The 22098-nt window shown below is 40.8% G+C and overlaps 2 protein-coding genes and 1 long non-coding RNA gene across 3 annotated transcripts in view; 1 reads left to right on the forward strand and 2 right to left on the reverse strand.

The window, feature by feature from the left end:
* The window catches only part of LOC144988956 (NACHT, LRR and PYD domains-containing protein 12-like), a 254086-nt gene that overhangs the window by 65918 nt on the left and 166070 nt on the right, over positions 1–22098 (forward strand). The gene's annotated exons all lie outside the window — the stretch shown is intronic.
* LOC144989327 (uncharacterized) overlaps positions 1–22098 on the reverse strand; it is a 63098-nt gene that overhangs the window by 7294 nt on the left and 33706 nt on the right. The gene's annotated exons all lie outside the window — the stretch shown is intronic.
* LOC144989464 (uncharacterized) lies at positions 4989–20246 on the reverse strand. The gene is made up of 3 exons (XR_013653670.1): positions 19520–20246; positions 6278–10326; positions 4989–5977 (listed from the first exon to the last, which is right to left on the reverse strand). It is a non-coding gene; the product is annotated as an uncharacterized LOC144989464 (long non-coding RNA).

Below are 22098 nucleotides of genomic sequence, written 5' to 3' on the forward strand. Positions count from 1 at the left end.
CAAGACTGCTTTTCTTCAGGAAAAGTTTAATGATTGCAGTTTTTAAGGCCTCTGGAAATATTCCAGATTGAAGAGACATGTTAACTATTTGAGTAATTGATGGCAACACACTGTTCAGTACAGACTTTAGAAATCTAGTGGGTAACACATTAAGGCAGCATGTAGACGAGCTCAGACGGGTGATGGTCTCTTGGACAGTTTGGTCAGTGACAGGTACATAGTGAGTCAGCTTAGAGTGAGTAGGTGGCCGTTCGATAGTTATATGTGTTGTGGAGTTGATGGCTTTTTTAATGCCCTGAACCTTGTCATTAAAAAATACAGCAAACTCATTACATTTAGGTGTGCAAACCAGTTCTATTGGTAGCTGGGTTGGAGGGTTAGTTAATCTGTTTACTGTTGTGAACAGGACACGAGAGTTGCTGCTGCAACTTCCAATTATTTCAGAGAAGTATCTTTCTCTTGTTCTGCATAAGATCTGGTTGTAAGCGTACAACTCCCCTTTATACATTCCATAATGAACCTGGAGTTTTGACTTGCGCCACTTTCGCTCAGCTCTGCGGCACTGTTGTTTTCTGTGCCCTGACTAGATCATCGTTCCTCCAGGGAGCTTTCTGTCTATGTTTTCTCAATTTAACCTTCATAGGGGCAATGGCATCCAGAACATTCAAGATGCTAGAAGTAACAGACTTCAGCATTTCATCAACATTGGCACCAGAGGCGTTTTCAGGGTCTATCATTTCTACAAACTGTGCCCTAGTGCTCTCATTTATTTGTCTCCTTTGGACAACTGCAGGGCCAGGCGGTGGTTTGGGAGCAACAGACAGGTCAAAGAATACACAGAAATGATCAGAGAGGGCGACATCAACCACACTGACATTGTGAATATTAACCCCCTTTGTGATGAGCAGGTACAGAGTGTGCCCTCTGCTGTGGGTGGGGCAACTCACATGCTGAATTAGATCAAAGGTTTCAAGGACAGCATTGAGCTCTTTTGCATTTCTGTCATTGACATTATCAACATGAACATTAAAATCACCTGTAATGACTAGACCATCAAAGTCTGTGCACACAACTGAGAGCATTTCAGTGAAATCATCAATAGGGATGGGTATCGTTAAGGTTTTAACGGTACTACTACTCTTATCGATACTGCTTATCGATCCGGTACTCTTATCGGTACTCTTATCGATACTTTTTGAGGACGAAAAATAAATAAATAAATAACAAATTAAGAACATAAAGTGTTTTATTTCCTCATTGTGCAACAACACTGTTTTTTTTAACAAAACATTTTACTTTATACATGAGAATGTTCCAGACAGGATATTTATTTAATTATATAATCTTATTATTTTCATTCTTCATAAGTGTGATGTTTCCTTTGATCTTTTGTCAATTGTTCACAACCTTGAATAGACTTTTTCCATCTGTCAAACACCAGAGTTTGGATTGAGTGAGATGATGGAAACAAATTCACTTTGATGCAGACTCCTTTCTATTTATCTATTTTTCTTTAAATCCAGTAAACCCAATAAATTATATTAATTTTACGGATAACAACTATCATTAGTCATTAATAATTATTAAATATTAGGAAGCAGCTGATAGTTTGTCGCGGGTCTGGAATCATAAGCGGTGAATCTAAGCTCCGCCTCTCTACCTGTTTGTTTTGTGTAGAACACACCGCTCCAGCGTGTTCTACAAAAACAGCGCAACATAAGGTCATCGTAGCAGCAAGGTGACAGCATGGTAGGGGCTCCTTGATGCAAACTTCATTAATTTTACACAGAAACGGGTGATCTTAGTCTAGGGCGCTCACGTGTCCCCTACAAGATCGCCACTGACTGTGTGTGCGCTGCGTTGTCTTGTGTGTGTGCGCGCGCGGCGCGTGCTGTCTGAAAAACAGCCCCGCCCCCCGTGCACACAAATAGACAGACAGAGCTCTCATCTTCAACGAGAATACCGAAATTAATGTCATCATTAATTAACGGAAATTGACTGACTTGGTGAGTTAAATATGGCAGATAGCGCTTGTGGGACACAAAAAAAAAAAAAAGAAAGTAGAAAGAAGAAGAAGAAGAAACCGATAGCAGAACCGTTCAGGTCAGATCTTAACGATACTGCGGTCTTGAAGAATGCGGCCCCGGGGCTGGTTCAATACCGGGGCACAGTACCCATCTCTAATCATCAATGAAACTTTGGCTGTGCTGAGGAGTGTAGGAAAATATAATCTGTCGCTTTGAGATTAATTTCCTTGTTGCATGTTCAATAAAGTCGAGAAGGAGAAACCACGGGACTCGGCCGGATTAAAGATTAACACATTTATTTCCCTAACAATATTTCTAAAAACAGAGTAAAACAAAATATAACAGATATCCGGTTTCCCAAAGTTTCAGAGCTTGCACAGCGCCAAATTACAAACGTCTTAACGTGTCAGCCTGTTGGGAACAGCGAAAGTTCCTCCGTCCAGCTGTTTTATCATGTCGGTTTCAGCCTCCTCCTTCGTAACACAGCATGGCGTCCAGACTCCTCCTCTGGACGCTCGGATTGGCTGGCAGGGAGCCTGCCTACTTCTGTCAGTCCATATTAGGAGTCAGCATTTGGTCCTGGCTTCCTGCTTCAAACGTCCAGGGGGGTTATTTCACAGACGGACCACTGTCCGACCACCAACTGTGTCCCCATGGGGGTCCAGCACAGTTGCCCGGATCCTTCTCCACAGGCAGTCAGTCCCAACTGTTTGTCCCTCTCATGAGAGTTGGCACCTTCAGGGTTTCCCATGATTAGAATTGAATCCTGGAGATAATTTAATTCTGGTCCATGTCAGATCTACAGTTAAGGCTTCCAGATGGTCTTAGAAGATCAAAGACTGTTTTCTCCTGGAGGGGATGAGTTCGAAACTCCAGCATCACAACCTCTTTACATATGCAATGTTCAGGAAGCCCCTTTGAAATTCAAAGTGTGGGAACCTCACACAGTAAACCTGTAAGAAAACCTTCAATGAAATAAAGATAAGATAAAGCCTAGGAGAAATAAGGACCACAAAAAATAAATTCCTTCAGGAGGTTTGTACATGACTATGCAGAGTAAGGGAGGAGTTTGTTTTAACTCAATCTTGAAGGACACATACTCAAATGATGAAAACACACCAAATGATAGTCTGCGGGTTGCAATATTGTCTCTTAACAGTGCAGAAACGCCTCCACCCTTTTTGTTTTCTCGTATTTCCGATTCATGTTTGTGGTTGGGGGGGATCTGACATTGAGTGCAGCAAGTTTGAGCTTAGTTTCCTTGTGTTACGAGAAACCAAGGGGGTTAACCCAGATGCAGGAAAGACAAGGAGGCAGAAGAATATAGGAAGGCTATTTCATGCCAAGTGCGAAGCCAAATAGAGAACATCCAAAATGAACGCTGCGACAAACACAGACAGGAACAGAAACCTTAAAAAGGATCCAAATCAAAGCATCATTAGAAACAGCTGTGGGGGGGGGGGGGGGGGAGCGGACAGAGAAGGAAGGGCGACCTCCAGAGGGAGTACAGCTGAGCAGCAGGGACTAAACTTATCTCCTTGGGACTGTTCAAAACCTTCTTGCAGGGGATATCAACTAGATTTCTTTGATTGGACAGTCTAACTGCCCTTTTTTGCATTCTACCTGGTGCAACTCAACTACAGGTGTAGCACCAGAAGGAAGCTGTTCATCACAGGGCCCCAGTTTGACATAACCTTTCCTAGGACACTGGGGGCCCGTTTCATCCTAGCTCTGGGGGATAGCACGTCTAGAGGCGCGCAGGGGAGGTCGAGTTGAGGGTAGTTTGGGTGATGGACCAGGAGGAGCGGGAGCTGGACGGGATTTGGGTGAACGACGGAGGGGGCGTGTTGGAGGGGGTTTGGATGAAGGCCGTGTTGGAGGGACTTTGGGTGAAGGATGAGGAGGGGGCGCTGGAGGGGTAGGAGAGCTCCTGTGTGGTGTGAGGCTCACAGGTGTTAGGGGAGCCATCTTAATTCCTGACTTAATCAGGCTATCAAAATGGCTAGGTAGGGCCATGGGTGAAAGTGGGGGGGGGGGGGGGGGGGGGGGCGAAAAGGTGAGTCTTCACTGGGAGTAGATGTAGCAGGGGGCGCCCACAGCTGGTCAGACGGTGGTATTTCTGGGGCCAAATCTGGTGGTTGTTGTTGTGGTTCTGCGGTTGGGTCCTTAGCTGGCGGTGGTTGTTGTGATGCTGGTGCAGCTGAGTCCTTAGATGGAGGTGGTTGTGGTGCTGGTGCTGCTGAGTCCTTAGATGGAGGTGGTTGTGGTGCTGATGCTGTTGGATCCAAGTCATTGACCGGGGGTGGTGGAGGTAGTTGTTGTTGCCGTTGTGCTGTGGTTCCTGGGACACTGGCTCGGTCCTTCCTTACTGCCTTTTCAGGGCCTTGGCCTCTTTGCCCCAGAGCGTGGAGGAGGTTCTTCACTAACTCTCTTGCTCCACCTCTGTTCAGGTGTGGGCCTCTTCCCATGAATAGGTCCTTTCGTTTCCAGAATGTATTGAAGTTCTCAATGTAATGGAATCCTCTGGAAGCACACTCTCTGGAGAGCCAATTGTTCAGCTGAAACAGACGGCTGAACTTGAGTGACACCCCATCGATGTTAGGAAGAGGTCCACTGATGAATGCTTCAACCTCTACTTTGTCAATCTCTTCAAATAACTTGATGAAGTCTTTTTTCAGACGTTCAGATTGTTCTTTTTGATATCGACAGCACCTACATGGATGATTATTCGTTTAACTCCTTGGTACAAGACTTTAGATGAGAGTCCTGTAATCACTGGAACAGTAGAACTTGGGCAACATAAAGTTTGCATTCTTCTGTGGCTGACTCCACTGATAGCGCCATCTCCAAGCAGAAGCGTATCTCTGACCTTGACGTTTGGCACAGATTTTCTTTCTGCCTGTGCTTTGTTTCCAACATTATAACTCCTATTCTGTGGTCCAGTTTCACTTTGTTCTTTAACATCACATTGTGTTAGGGGTAAAAATCTGTTTGTGAGCTTTATTTCGGATGTTCTGTCATCTTTACGCTTTGGCTCAACACAGAGTTCCTCCGCACGAAGTTTCGGAAAGGACACAACATCACTCAGGTCTATGTCACTGTTATTCTTCTCATTTGTAGTAAGAGCAGGCTTCTTACCACCCGATGTTACTGGAAGGGTCTTGTGAAGTCCATTTTCAGTTTCCAAAGTAAATATCCGTGTTTGTAGCTCTTTTATTTCTTGTTGGTAGATCCAACAGCGTTCACAGTGGGAGTTTGTTTTTCTTCCTCTTCCGGACATGTCGCTGGCTTGTCAAAAATATTGATTTGTATAGGTGGAAGTCACAAAAAAGGATGACCAGTCTGATATTCCAGGATTTGTGGATGTGGTAAAATAATTAAAAATGATTAATTAATTGATTAAAAAGCAAATAAAGCAGGAAGCGGCAGGAGCAGGGGAAAAAGCGTCTGCATTTTTTTGCAAGTGGGCAATTTTTGTAGAAGGATCTTTCATTCTTCAGCACCACCAGGACCCACATCCAGCCCATCAACAGCCAGAACATCAGTGACATCAGCGTCTCATCTTCATCACATCATCATCATCATCATCATCATCATCAAATGACCACCTCTACGTTTTTACAATCTGATGGACTTCAGTGGATTGTCAAATATTTTAAGTTCCTGTTTTCTGTTTCAAATGTTGAAGAAAAATCTTTCCAGTTTTAAAAAGATGAGACTAATAAAGTTCTGGGAAAGACCCTGTCTGCTGCAGGAACTGTGCAGGTGCATTGTGGGTAACAATGTTCTGTTTGGGATATTTGCTGGATTCTGGATGTTGACAGTTGTGTTGTTCTTGATTGTTTAGCGTTGTGGTTTGGATGTTTGTTGTTATTTGTAGCACAGCTGAGTAGGTTCTTCATAGACAACATGTTGCTCTGCCAATGTGCCTTTGGGCCAACTTGATTGGGCTGTTTGGAAGAATAATGAGGAGAAATGAGAGCCTCCATCAGATCATGTTTCTGCGGTTTTTCAGAATCTGAACCTGAAAGCTGTCTGTCATATTTATGCAGCCTTTTTCAATAGAAACTGATCAAAACTGCAGATTCTATTGATTTCTCCATCAGATTTATGTCTACTTCATTCTATCTTTCAGTCACAAACACACTGGTCATATTTTAGTTTTTCTATTCATACCATTGAACCTGGTAATGCTTCAATCTCCATCTAATGTCAAAATATAAGCAAGATTCAAGTCATTTTATGCTCACCAGGGGCAGGAGGGGGTTGGTTTGGGGACCATAGGGTTTCCTTTCTGCTCTTTGCAGATGATGTTGTCCTGTTGGCGTCATCGAGCCTGGACCTCCAGCGTGCATTGGGTTGGTTTGCTACAGAGTGTGAAGCAGCTAGGATGAGGGTCAGCACCGCTTAATCTGAGGCCAGTGTTCTTGACCGGAGAAAGGTAGTTTGCCATTTCTCTGTGGGTGGAGTTTAAATATCTTGGGGTCTTGTTCAGGAGTGAGGAAAGGCCGGAGCATGAGATTGACAGGCGGATCAGAGCAGCGTCCGAAGTTTTGCAGTCGCTTTAACGGCCCGTTGAGAGCTGAGCCAAAAAGCAAAGCTCTCCATTTACCTGTCGGTCTTTGTTCCAACACTCACCTATGGTCATGAGCTATGGGTCATGACTGAAAAAACAAGGTCCGAAATACAAGTGGCTGAAATGAACTTCCTCCACAGGGTGGATAGACGCTCCCTTAGAGAAAGGGTGAGAAGCTCTGTCACCCGCGGAAGGCTTGGAGTGGAATCGCTTCTCCTCCACATCACGTGGCTCAGGCATCTAGTCTGAATGCCTCCTGGACACCTCCTTGGGGAGGTGTTCCAGGCATGTCCAACTGAACGGAGGCCCTGGGACAGGCCCAGGACACGCAAGATACTACGAGACTACGACTCTGGAGGAAGCGCAAGGGAAGTCTGGGCATCTCTGCTGACCTCGCAACCCGGTTCTGGTAACATCACATGCTCTGCTCTTTGGAACAGAGTCCGGCTTTGGAACCAGCAGAGAAACAACAAACAGCAGAAACCCAAACTGTGGGAAAGACTCCACACTTCTGACTGATGTTCATGTCCACTTTATTCTTCACAGATAAGATTGGAACAGAACACTGAGAACCAAAAAGTACAGAGGAACAGTTCTAATGTCTACTAGAAAACACGAATCACATGAAACACACAAACACCAGTCTGGTTCTTTATCTGCCTGAAAACTTCCTTCTGACATTTTTTAGGAAAATCTTTTCCTCACTTAACTTGGTTTAACAAAATATAAAATGCGGTTACTACTTTTTAAGTAAAATAATAATTAAATGTTCACTGATCACATAAAAAGTGTCAGAATTAAAGACATCTACAAAATCTTTCTAGTGTTGTCATGGTAACACATGAACAACATACTCATCATCTCAGCTTAAACTACAACCACATTGAATCCTTTCAAGATTTAACTCTAATAATACAAAACAACACATTTCTATTAACGGATACATCTGAAAGAATTCCTTGTGTAGAATTTTTTTTTACCTTTTTTGTCAATGAAAGCAGCAAAGCTCTTATTGTCAAGTATCTTTACACAGATTTAAACATACTGGTTCTTTTATTTTATTGGTTTGATAATTGTTGCTTAAAGAACATAAAATACAAAAACTGTTGTAAAAAATTTAGAGTATCAGATTAGTCTCATGAAAAAATGATGTTTTCAGCTCATGTCAGTCTGTTCTGTTCTGAGTGACAGTTATAGTGTTTTATGAATGTGTTTATATCTTCTGTTAATGGGCTGATTATTTTGAACGTGTTTTTGGAGACCTCTAGCGGTCGCGCCCGGTACTGTTGTTCAACACATTTATTTGAATAATCTTTATTGAAAAGTGCACATGTAGAAACAGAAAGGATTCGCTAGCATGCACGCACTGTGTTTGTCAGTGGAAAGAATTTGCTGCATACGTCTCAAGAGGATGCATTGCCGGTATGTGGAGAAAATTTAATATTGAGACTTTTGAATTTCGATATAAGAAACATGTTTATCAGTCTATTATTTTTGGAGTTTGTAAAGTTGTGATGCAATGCTATGCATATATACATGTTAATTGTACTGATCATTTGCTTTCTGTTTTACCCTTTAAGTATCATTAAACCTGATGACAACGTTCAACGGTCTCCAGAGTCGTGGTATGATACGAGTGTTCAAAAGCTCCTGCATGGGACATGCATGAAGCAGCACACAGTCTTTAGAAAACGGTTCATTGTTATGTTCAACACTAACTTGTGTCTCCTTCTTATTGAATGACTGCATCAATGTGTTATGTAGGCCAACAGTCTGTGGTTCTGTGTTCATGTAATGAAAGCTCGGGCTGCTTTGGAGTATATGAGCACATAAGGGTTTGATCCCAAGAGTTTTAAATATTAAAAACAAAAAATTAACCAAAATATAAAAATAAGTGAAAATCTTCAAATTTTCTGAAATACAGAAACCAAAGTGATCGGTTGTGCTGCAGAGGTAAAGGGGTCCATCTCTGATCAGACTATCACAGGTACAATTACCATTTTGCCCGTCCATGTGTCATTGGACAAAACTGAACCCCAAATTGATCCTGGTGGTTATAGGTTGGTGCCAGTGTGAGACAGTACAGCTGCCATCAGTGTGTGAATGGGTGTGAGGGAGTGAATGGGACTGAATATTAAGTACTTTTGGCTTTTAAAGAAGGTACATAAGCGGTATATCCCATACGTATATGGCAACATAAAACCAAGGCTTAAAATATTTCAATCTAAAAATCATCATTTTTAATAAAATGCTAGTTTCTTTCTTTATTGAAGAAAATGTGTACTTTTTTCAAATCTTTCCCTCTTCTCATGTAAACCTTGTGTTTTTTACTGCACAAGTTCTCTGCTCTAAGTTTTCCTGAGTTTAAAGTTTATTAATAAATCCTTTGTTAAAAAGTTTTTAAATGTTTTTCTCTTACGTGAGTTCTCATGTGTTTTTTGAGACTAGATGAATCACTAAAACATTTTTTGCATTCTATACAAGAAAAAGGCTTTTCTCCTGTATGAATTCTCGTGTGTGTTTTAAGATTAGATACATTACTAAAACTTTTTTTACATTCTTTACAAGAATAAGGCTTTTCTCCTGTGTGAGTTCTCATGTGTTTTTGGAGATGAGGTAATTGACTAAAACTTTTATCACATTCTTTGCAAGAAAAAGGCTTCTCTCCTGTGTGAGTTCTCATGTGTGTTTTAAGATGAGATGTACGATTAAAACTTTTGTCACATTCTTTACAAGAAAAGGGCTTTTCTCCTGTATGAGTTCTCATGTGTTTTTGGAGCTCAGATAATTGACTAAAAGGTTTAGCACATTCTTTACAAGAAAAAGGCCATTCTCCTGTGTGAGTTCTCATGTGATTTTTGAGACTAGATGATTCACTAAAACCTTTTCGACATTCTTTACAAGTAAAAGGCTTCTCTCCTGTATGAGTTCTCATGTGGCTCTTGAGATGAGATACACGACTAAAACTTTTTTTACATTCGTTACAAGAAAAAGGCTTCTCTCCTGTGTGAGTTCTCATGTGTGTTTTCAGATTACATCTTTGACTAAAACTAACGTCACATTCTTTACATGAAAATCGCTTCTCTCCTCTATGAGTTCTCATGTGTCTTCGGAGATGAGATGAATCACTAAAACCTTTATTACATTCTTTACAAGAAAAAGGCTTTTCTCCTGATCGAGTTCCTACTTTAAATGGTTTGTTAGCGATTCTTGAGTTTTCGCCAGACTTGAAGGAGAAAAGTCTTTTCTGTTTTGAAGATTCTTTGTGTTTCTTAACCAAATCATCCTTTCTACTACCATCAGAGTCACACTCACTGTGAGAGCTGTCCACACTTTGGACATGACTTCTATCTCTTCCCTTTATCTGATCTCTGTTCTGTGAGTCTGTCTCTTCATCTGTAGTTGATGTTGATTCTTCATGTTGGTTTCCTTCTTCATCCTGACTATCAGTTACATTAAAGCTCTGCTGATTGTTTAGATCTGCTTCACTGTTCTCATCTTCCTCATACGTAGGAATCTCCATCAAGGTATCAGTCTCCTGCTTCAGATCAAGGTGATCTTCATCCTGATTGATGCAGAGTTCCCCTGGTTCCTCTTTAATCTGTGATGGTTCTGGTACCTCCGGTTCCTCTTTATAATGCGGAGGGTCCGGTTTCTCCGGTTCAACTCTGAAGTTCCTTTGTCGGTTGCAGAGATCTTCAGTCCCCCAATCCTGGGGGAGGACTGCAGAAAAACAAACAGAGACACTTTTTATGTTTTGAGGATGTTGTGTGTTGTTAATAAACACTATTAACTGCTTATCAATTACACCAATTGTCTGTGAAGACTCTCATTCATACAGTTTGTTTCCATCACAGTAGTAGGTTTAAAAAAATGCCATCTGGACATTTTCATTTTTAAAATTGAATACATTTCACCTTTGATCCAAATTGTCAATTGTGGATTAGCTGGTGAAAAAGCAGGTTTATAAGTGCTCTTGGGGGAGGAGTCAAACTTGAAACTGGAAAAACTTGACCTAAACTAAATGACATTAACAGCTGAAAGAGATGGCCAGGTTGGGGAGTGTAGCCCCTGTCTCTCCAACTCTAGCTGAGAACAAAGGACTTCTAAAGACCTGGAAGTGAAACTGGTTCGGTTTGTTTGTCTGGGACTGATTTAAACCTGAGACCACCTCTTATTAAGAGAAGGTTTATCTTTCTTGACAAAGACGTCTTCTTTCACTCACCGTGTCTCAATCCAAATGGTATTTTCCAATATAGACTAGATTTTCTCATTTTAAAACGATTTCCCCCCCCCCCAACTTCCTGTCCAGCAGCTGACCAAACAGATGAGAGCTGAAGACCTCTTGTGTTGGACATATTTTTCTGTTACAACATGTGGTTATGAATCTTCTGACAAACAAGGAGTATATTTGAATGAACCACTTTATTAATTTAGGCTAGACTTTAGTTAGATTGATTATATTTTTAATAACCACATACTTATGCATACAAATACACACACAAAGCATTTCAGTCATGCACACTATTTCTGCAAATGTGATCTTACACCTGAGCTCGAGTGGGTGTTTCTGTTCTTTTTCTGCCTAATTCTGTTCTGTTGATGATGGAGTGTAAAAAATAAAGGAGAGAGAGCCCCACCGAAGCTCCAACTGGTGCTTGGTTCGAGGATATTTTAGAATGTCCGTCATTATTTCTTTGCAGCAGTGTAAACGCTACTTGGCGTCTATCTTCTTCGCTGGTATGTGTGCTCAGAAAGGCAGTTTGATGTTTGAGCGCCCCCAAGTTGTGTTTTACTGTAACTTCAGAAGCTCCAGACACGTGTGCAAAAACGCCATTCTCATTGGTCGTATAGTTTTCGATGCGATGCGTCAAACCCAAAAAACGAACCCGAGGCGTTTTTTAAAAAGTGACGCTTTGACGCGTGGCGTTTTTTCGCGTCCGTGTGCACACTCACATTGGTGCCCTTTGTTTAGTCACGAGCCGTTAAACGTCGGCGAAAATCGCGTGCGAAATTCGTCCCGGTGTGAACAGGCCTTTAACCTAGTTTTTTTCAACTGGTGTGTCGCAGTACATAGTCAGGTGTGCCGTGGGAAATTACCCAAATCTGAAAACATTTTCCATCTCCAAGATATCAGTTCTGTGTTCATCCAAACGGGTCCTGATAAAACACTGAGTACCGTAATTTCCGGATTATAAGCCGCTACTTTTTTCCTGCGCTTTTCCCTCAGCCCTTTTTCTAAGGGCTGAGCAGAATTTTGCATTGAATAGCTCACAGCCGCCGTGTGAGCTTTTCGGATAGGAAGGGGAGACAAGGAGCCCGCTAGACGAGCGCGGAGCGCAGAGGCGTCCGCGGAGCAACAAGTGTTTGTTGTGAAAGGAAACTTCTGACGAACGCGCCGCGCTGAGGGGCGCCTATCACGCCGAGGCGCGGGCTTTTCAGTCGCCGCTGCTTTATTTTACTGCTGTGTTTCTTTAACCAGCCCTGTTAGTTCCATAATGCTGCCGCGACACAAGTGGAAGGAGACCTGTTCCTTTTCACCCCTCCATGCACTGCTGCTACTTGCTCATTCTTAAACACGTACAACAGTGTGGCGAGCCGGGCGTTGGCCCCGCTTTTAGCCCCTAAGACTCATGGGAAATGGGGAATCGCGGATGTAAATTTCCTCATCATAACTGAGGGATGTAATGTTGATTATATGGTTACTGTTTGTAATTTTATGTATGATACCTAGATTGTCAATAAGTAAAAAAAATAAAAAAATAAAATAAAATAAAATAAAAAAACCATAACTGAGGAACTTGTGAACAAAATAGAGGTCCATGCTGTTTCAGATGTGGGTGTACTTGGATACATGAGCTTGAGTCAAGGCTGTACCCGCCCTCAGTGTGGTAATGAGCCACGCTCTCTCTGGGAGTCAGGACGTGCTTTGTCGAGGCAGCGACTTGTATTCTGATGCGGCTTGTGTATGTACAAAAATAATTAAGCACATGAAAATAGGTGGGTGCAGCCTATAATCGGGTGCGCTTTATAACCCGGAATTTACGGTAGTTAGGAATAAGAAAACTCATAAAATACTTTTTTACTTTTTTTTTTTAATACTTTTTTTTTTTGTGGCTCTAATGCATTCAATAAAAACCGAAATCCCTCGTTCTCCACCTCGCTGCAGGGGGGCGGAGCCCGTTTTCCGTTTGTGTCCCTGCTCTCGCAGAAGACAATGGTAGCTCCGTTTGGAAAAATCTGCGCCGGGCTGCGTCGACTTCAGGCCAGCAACAGCCACGTCTTTGTCACCCAACTCCGGGTGATGCAGCTTTAATGCTGGCGGCGCGTCTTCTAAGTTGCTGCTCTAGCTATTCTCCTTGTTTTCCCCCTTGACCATCTTTGTTTGAATGTGTATTCTTCTTCGTCCGCCCACAACACCCAATCTCTCGAGTGCTCCCTATCTACCCTCAGAAGAATTGTCTTGCCAAATAATGCTTGATATGATGTTTTAGGGGGTCTTTAAACGTAAATAAAAGGTCGATACTTGATGAAGACGTATCGAGAATCAATCACAGGACTAAATACTGCAATATATCACCATATTGATATTTTGGCACACCCCTAGAAATGAGTTTAGTTCTCCTTTAAGGTCTGTGTTTATTAACAGCCAAACATCCCATAGTTTGGTCCAAGTCATCTTTCTAACTGAAATACTTTTCTAACAACGTCTGGATTAAAGGATGAATTTGCTTTCAGACGTCAGTCACTTTTGAAAAGATAAGCTTAAATAGAAGTAATAAAAACATTTGAGAAACAGAATTAAGGTGAAGTGGCCAACAGAAACAATTGAACTAAATTAAAACAATTTCATCATTTAAAAAGACATATAACATTTTTGTTAAAATTTTCACATACTTCATCTTTGATTAAGACAAGAGAAAACTAATAAAACTTCAACATGTTCACTTTTTGTGTAGCTACAGAAAACATAAAAATATTAGTTTTTTGTGTAAATTTATCAAAGATATTGAGATCATATAATTGTTGAAAAATTACAGTTGCCTTTGCACCAACATTGAAAAATTGAATAATTATTTAGAAAGAATATATATATATATATATATATATATATATATATATATATATATATATATATATATATATATATATATATATATATATATATATATATATATATATATATATATATATCAGGGCTCCAGACTAACTTTTTTCACTAGGAGCACTGTGGCCCCTAACTGAAAATTTTAGGGGCACAACCAGAAACTTTAGGGGCGCATACCGTTAATCAACATTCTAACCAAATCTACTAATTTCCACTGTATTACTAATAAATACTTTAATAATAGATGCTGGTTCATCTCAAACACGTCTATCCTTGCATTCTCACCAAGTGTTTTAAGTGCGTCTCAGACTAAACCGTGTTGTTGCTCGCACGTGTTTAAAGTTCAAGCCCCGTTAGCTGTCACGCATGTAGGTGTGGGACAGTTATTCTCCTCAGCTGACCCGACTCCCGCGGGGGCGGTGTGCTGCCGTAACAGCCGTGCATAAACCGTTTGGTTGGGGGGATGCGACGCCACGCGCTTAACCGTGACCCCCGTAACCTCCGGGTCTGTGTGACCCAGAGAAAAGTTCAGCACTGCCTGCATGCATTTACAAAATTACGAGCGAATAGATACTTTCTAAAGGAAAGTAAGGAACTCCTTCATGTGGTCCGGGGAGGGAGGGGGCTGTCAAGTCTCCTGCTTTCAAGCCCGGTCATTGTCACGCCCCCAATAGTCATTTACTCCACTGGGATTGGTTGGTTTGTCAGCTCCGCACACGACAATGTAAAGGTGTCATTCATACAAACTTGCAGGACGCATTAAAATTAAACTTTCATTTCAAGGTGGGGGCCACAAATAGCCCGCGGGCCGTGAGTTTGAGACCCCTGCCGTAGACTCTGGTACACCAGCCGCAGGTCGGAAGAATGAATCAATGGTTCGCTTGCTCATAGCTCAGATGCACGCACAGGTTTTGATGATATTTGTCTCCGTTTCCTTCCCACAGATGTTTACACGCTCTCTATTATCTCTAGGCCCCTCCCCCTACACGCATTTTAGCCACTTACGCGAGTGTGTGCTCTCGTCTCATGAGTATGTGTGCGAGTTTGTGTGTGTGTTTGCGTGCGTGTGCGATAGCGTCTCATTGATTATTTCATTGATCATTGACGTGCCCCTTCCACGTTTAATGTATAAAAAATACGGAGGCTGGGGGAGGCAAATTTACTGGTTGCACATGTGTGACTGGATGTAAAATTCAGTCGCACACTCTCAAATTTTGGTCGTAAAATGCGACCAATTGGTCGTAGTCTGGAGCCCTGAATATATATATATATATATATATATATATATATATATATATATATATATATATATATATATATATATATATATATATATATATATATATATATATTGTGAGGTTACATAAAATTGCATGTTAATAAACTGAAGGGAAAATCAACTACCAGCGTAAAATTTTAAATAATTTAGTAAAAAATTATTACAGAAAACTAACGTAACTTTTATTACATCTTTTAGAAAAAACAGCTGCAAATTCCAGCTTTTTCTGCCACAATTATCACAAAAAGCATGTGAGACTGCAGAGGGACTGCACATTAGAGCCCTGCGCGGGACTATTTTCTTCATCCCGCTCCCGCCCGCACCCGCCAAATTTCTGACCAATCCCGCCCGCTCCCGCAACGTATGCGTTACACTCCCGCCCGCACCCGCAATATGTATGTCCACTCCCGCCCGCACCCGCAAAACTCATAGAATTTAGTCCTGCACAGTAATAGAGATGCATTGATTTTGTATCGTCTCCCGTCCCGCAGAAAAAAACACGTATTTTTATTGATATTATTAAAGAGATTCATGTTCCTCCTCCAGTCTCATCTTTTCATGCATTCCTCTTTTGTGTAATGTGCAACTTAATTATTAAATATATTTTCACAAATCCTGTTCGGTAAAAAAAGTGTGCGTGTGTCCGCGACATTGTTTGTCCACGACAGACGGCCTGAAGCGCGATGAACCAGCTGGGATAGATGCAGGTCAAAGTCATTTGCAGGAAGAAAAACATTGTAATGGTTCAACAGAGCTGAAAATCTATGAATTAATTTTTTCCTGACGGAAAAATACTTTTTTTTTTTTTTTAGCTTCAGCCTTTTCCCGTTTTTGCTGTTTTGCGCCTCAGTGGGGCATTGGCACGCAGATCTGAACACGATGAACCTCGTTTGAGGTTCTTTTCTGCTTCATCAACTGACATCATGTCCCTGTCAGGAAACCTCTGCTTCTTCCTTATCCCGCGCAGTGTTGCCAGATAGATTGACAGCTCTTTCATCCTTCTGTTGCGCTAGAGCGTTCCGACTAACGTGTTAACCTGCTATGACCGTATTTTGCGCTCTCTGTGTAGAACACACTGGGAGCGCGGGGAAAATAACTCTAAGCTGCAGAAGATGTGAACAGGTGAACAGGTAGAGAGGAAAAGCAGGTAAAGAGGCGGAGGAGGGGCTTTGGCTTCAAACTCTGTCAGAGAGATGGAAACACGGCGTCAGATTGAGACGCAGCTTTCACTGCGGGAGTTGAAGCAGAGACTCTCTGGGATGATTCTATGAACTCAAACATGGAAACATGATTATCAAGTAGAACTCTCCAAAATAATAAACCTGATCTCTCCACATTCTCCGTGTTCACCATGCATTGATGCACACATCGCTCCATGCAGCGATCAGACCAGAACTTTAGCTGATAGCTCCGCCCATACGCGACCACGGTATCAGGCTTTAAAGAACACACTTCTAAGAGGCGGGGCGGGGCGCTGCACACCCCCAACAACAGGTTAGATGACAGTGGCCATTGGGCGTCTCTACCTGGTGCCTTCACGGAGCTTCAGTACATAAGACTCCAACAGCCGCACAGCCTAACGTAGTCCACTATTATATATTCATGAGATATTCATGGCAAAACTGATCCCGCAGAGTTTTTTTTGCCGCCCGCTCCCGCCCGCAGTACAATTCAAACCGCCCAATCCCGCGAGATTTGCGTTGGGTCCCGCGGGACCCGGCGGGACCCAATCCCAATGCAGCCCTCTACTGCACATCAATACAGACTACAGAGTTTCTCCTTTTTTCATTTTTGGATGCTGGTGTGCCGCGAGATTTTTGTCTAGGATAAAGTGTGGCCTGGCTCAAAAAAGGTTGAAAAACAATGCCTTAACCAATTAGTTTCTATTGGGGAAATAAAATGCTGTTTATTACAACATTGCCCAATGTAGCTTCTGCCTTCCTGCCTTCTCCAGTACTTTGAAACGGTTCAGGAGCCTGAATGGTGCTTCAAAAATAAAGGGGGGGGGGGGGGGGGGGGGCAGTGATTCTTTCCAGAAACAGTAAAGTGTGATAATGAGGCAGCACGACAAAATGAAGGAAAGCTGCTTTAATGTGACAAAGATGCTTTTTTTTCACATCACAGTCTGCCCTTCACCGTGGTGCTGCCACGCTTTCTCACACGCAGAAGTAAACTGGTAACGCTGATCACCACAATGTCGGCCTTTTTTCAGAATGTTGCACACATCCCACTGATCCATCAGATCACTCAACTAGAATCTATTGCTTAGAGGTTCTGCAGAACTTTGGCCCGCTTTACCGATAGCATTTTAGCCAATGCTAAGTGCATTAGCCATAGGGTTGGGCGATGACCCTTAAGTTGGCAGTTGACAATGTTTGCAGTAAACCATCCGGATAGACGATGAAATCGTCCGGGGTTGGGGTGGGGGCTAATTTTTGTTATTATAATTGTTATATAGTTATTATTTGTTATTTTACCTTTTTACTTCATTTTATTACCCACCTAATGACTCATCCGCGAGGATCCAGTATAAACTGATGGAAGTGACTTTAACAAAACAAATAAGCAAAATAGAAAAGAAGTAGTCTGCTCCTGCACTTAACTAGTCAAGTGGACCGGTGGAGCACGGACTTACAGCTTTGTGTTTGAGGGATAGGGAAGACGCTTTGTTACTGGTACGCTATGTGTGGGAGACTTAGGACTGTGATCCGTCTCACAGCTCTAGGTGAACGAGCTACCGAACTCAGGAGAACCGGGTCTAAAAGTGTGTATCCGGGCAGAGCTCAGACCCTCAGCACACAAAGCGGCTTTGTTTGGGGCAGTGTGTGAGCTTAAAGCAGAAATGTCGCTCAGTCCTTAGAAACCGTTCAAACAATCACGTGGATTTGTGTTTCCAGTCGTGTCCCAACAAAATAAAGGCCAGGGCTCCAGACTGCGACCAAAATTTGAGAGTGTGCGACTGAATTTTACATCCAGGTGCACATGTGCTACCAGTAAATTTGCCTCCCCACCCTCCGTATTTTTTATATTTAGATCTAAAAAATAGACATTTGTGTCTTCTTAAAAAAGGGTAGCAGCTGTTTTTTTTCATTTCCATTTTGACATTCATTCAACCAGGAAGTTTATTTTTCTGTCACGTGTTTCTAACTTGTGGTCTGTACTGGAGTGTTTATGGAGCCACAACACGTGGGGGGTATTCCAGGAAGCATGTTTAAACTAGCCTGACTTTAAGCCTGAACTCTGGCTGAAATCCACCTGAACTTGCTTACTCTGGGTATGTCGGTTCCAGAAGACCGGATATGAGTTGGCGTAAATGCCCTCGACTTGGTAACCCTGGATTAATGCACGTGCACGTCAAGTACATAAAGACATTCTCAATGGATCGCCGATTTCTGGAGTCACCATGGAAACGCGTGGAAAAAAAGAAAGCGCGACACTTCAGTGAGGCGGAGTCTGAGCTTTTAATGACGGCGTATGAAGATTATACGTCAATCAAAAAAGTAATATGGCTGCATCATCAAAAGAAAGAGTTTCTGCTTGTAGTAAGAACAGACAAAGTAAACGCACAAGTTTTTGATCTTATTTCTATTTTTCTTGTGACGCATATATATATATATATATATATGACTTATCCAATTTTGCCAACTTAAATGAATTACTTCTATTGGTAACAAGTAATTGAGATAAATTTAATCAAACTAACTAAAACAGCAGCATCAAAAGTTACACCTACTTAATTGAATTAATTTGAATGAAAGGAAAATAATTGTCTGAAAACTATGTGTAATTTTTAAGGTGACCTAAAAAAAATGATTTATCTTAACTGAAGCAAATAATGAAGTTAGATCAAAGTATAAAGTTTATCTTTCCAACATCCATATGTGGTCTTATCACCCTCTCATGGTGGAAAAAGTATTATCTGAGCTTCTTCATCCACTAAATCATCTTCAAATGGACACGCCATGCTGCTTCACCTCTCTGAAAACAAACTAACCATCAACTAAACCTGTTCCGGACCACCAGGTTATGTTCAGAGCATGAGTTGCCATAGCAACTTGACCTAACCTGAAACATACCTCCATTTCTGGAACCGAAAGCTGAGGTTATCAACTTCCTTAGCCTCAAACTTACCGTGGGAGCTAGCATAACCTGCTTTCTGGAATAACCACCTGCAATGCAGACTAGACAGAAACACACCATCCTAATGATGTATCTAGTATGTTTACATCTTCCCTAACTGGATAATAAAACAGCCTTTTAGCCTTGAGGACAGAGAGAGAGGACAGCCACAGAGCCTAACAGGTCGTGATTCTCCACCTCTCCCCTTTTGGAAAAGGTTTCATGCAGACTCTTGTGTGTCTTTTCGTTTCCCAGCTGCTCAAATCAGAATTTAATCCAGCAATCGGTCCAGGTTCAGCGGTTTTTGAACAGGAGCTGGTCCAAGGTGGACAAATGCAGTGGAATGTTCCTTTAGTGCGCTCGCGAATCGGAATCCAAATTCGTTACATTTATAATGTTTAGTCACATACCAACTATGTTGAGTTGAAGCTGTGGGTTCCAGCTGCTATCCAGCAGTCTGCGCTGACGACAGAGCTCCTCCTCGTTCTGGACGATGGTTCCTTCAGCAGCAGAAAGTTGTTCTCTGACAGAACCTTCCTGAGGTTCTGAAGACATGGTTCCTGCTCCGATCTTCAGCTCCAACTCCCACAAACACCGCCGTCCTCTTCACTGCAGCTCCGATCGATCATCTGCTAGTCTCACAATCACAGCAATCCACGTTGTCTTTCCGTTCAACACTTCTTCACTCATTTACGACACTTTGGAAAATGCTGAGAGTTCCCACACGAACCACGTATCGTCCTTTCTGTCCAAAAACCTCACAAACGTCCCAACTAAACACCACCGACCTCTCAACACAAGCTAACGCTGCTAGCCTGCTAACAAGCTAACGCTGCTAGCGCCTCGTGCTGTTTACTTCCGGGTCACGTGGAGAAACTTTATTGAAAAATAAACGTAGAAACTGCTTAACTGAACTTCAATATAGTTTTAAAAAGGGCTTCCAATATTTGTAAACAGTTTTAATTCAGGAGATAATAAAGAAAAGAAAATCAAAATAGAAAAAAAAATCTATCGAGGAAGCTTTTTGAGAGCTGTTGTGACGTCATCACACTGTGTCTCATGCCAATGTTAAGATCAATGATTTATATCACTAGAGGAGACACGCCCGCTTTAGAAGCCTGGCCGACGGTGGCGGAGCGCGACGCCATCTTGGTGAGGTCGACGACATTGATTTCCATTGATTTTAGTGGTGTCTAAGTAGCTTTTATAAACTGTATATATATTTTTAGATTTAAATATATTTATACATATACATAAATATATTATATTTTATGTATATAATGTACATATAGATACATCATTTGTTGCTGTTAAAGAAGTGAAACAGTCAGCCTTAAAAGCTCAAACTTGAATGAAAATGCATTGTTGCAGGACTTCTTAAAAACAAAAATATTATAAGAAAGAATTTTTAAAATTAAATTCTAAATATTTAGAAGTTTTAGACCTTTTTGACATGCAATTTTAATTATTTAGAAAAACCCAACAATAAGTCAATAATAATAATATTAATAAATCAATAGTAAGTCAATACAAACAATAAATAATAAATAAATAAGTCAATAAATAATAAAATAATAAAAATAATTATATTATTATTATCATTATCAATATCAATAATAATAACAATAATAATAATAATAATAATAATAATAATAATAATAATAATAATAATAATAATAATAATAATAATAATAATAATAATAATAATAATCAAAAGAAGTCCAAAAGTGAACAATATATTTACCCTAAACAAACAATCTGGCCTCTTATCAAAATCTGTTTCCACAAATGTTTTCAACAGCCAGACTGTATTGCTAGTTGGTTCCACAGTGATCCATCTGGGTTAACTCTTTTGATAGCCAAGATCCACTTTTTCCTGAAGTCTGAGTCCATTGAAAACCTGCAAGAAAAGTTCAGTCACTGAGTCAGAAATGTATAAATCTGTATAAATAGCCTAGTATGCTGTATACAGGTTTAGCAAAATAAAATGTGCATTTATATTGACAGCAAAATAAATGTACATCATGCAGCATGTTGATAACAGCCCTGCAGCATCATGCATGTCAACATGTGTTCTATTAATGAAGCCCCTGCAGCCTTAAAAGAAAAAATAAAATAAAATACGTACCTGTGAAATGATATACCTTCCTCCATCATGGACTCATTTTTCTGATTTTGGCAGTTGAAACCCACACAATGAACTGGTATTACGCAAAAAATGTGTTCACATGCATGCACTGCAGCAGTAACTTGACCTCACCAGATGGCGGTGCTCTCCTCCCATGAGGAATCACGTGATGTCTCCTCTAGTGATAGAACTCATTGACTCATTTGACTACAAAACCCATCAGAGACTAACTAAACCTGATCACATTCGTTTATTGTATTTCTAAACTACAGACATGAATAAATAAATTTATTAAGTAAACAAAGAAAAAAAATTAAAACAAGAAAATTTCAAGCAAAAAGATCCTAAAAATCTGTTTCTAAAGAGAATAATTATGACTGTTAATAAACATTAAACTGTATACTTAGTAACAAAAACAAGCAATAGTTTTGAATTTATTATAAGAGTGAAAAAACAATAGAGAAATTAACTTAATTTAATTAAAATTAGATTAACACATTTATGAAGTATATAACTGAGATGTAACATAATAAAATAAAAGTTTAAAAAATTAAAGATCTTTGGAATGCAAACATTTTTCACCGACAATCTGCAAAGATTTTAATGCTGTTTCTTGATTGTGTGTCTTCAAATATTTTTTCAATAAAAAATAGGGAAAGATTTAAAATCACAGATTTTTACAGGTTAAGACAAAAAAAAACACTTAACATTTGTATTGACAGTACACACCAAAAGTTTGGACACACCTTCTCATTCAAAGAGTTTTCTTTATTTTCATGACTATGAAAATTGTAGATTCACACTGAAGGCATCAAAACTATGAATGAACACATGTGGAATTCTATCCATAACAAAAAAGTG

Source organism: Oryzias latipes, chromosome 2 (assembly GCF_053564925.1).
Source record: "Oryzias latipes strain Hd-rR chromosome 2, Olatipes_Hd-rR_3.1".
NCBI lineage: Eukaryota > Metazoa > Chordata > Actinopteri > Beloniformes > Adrianichthyidae > Oryzias > Oryzias latipes.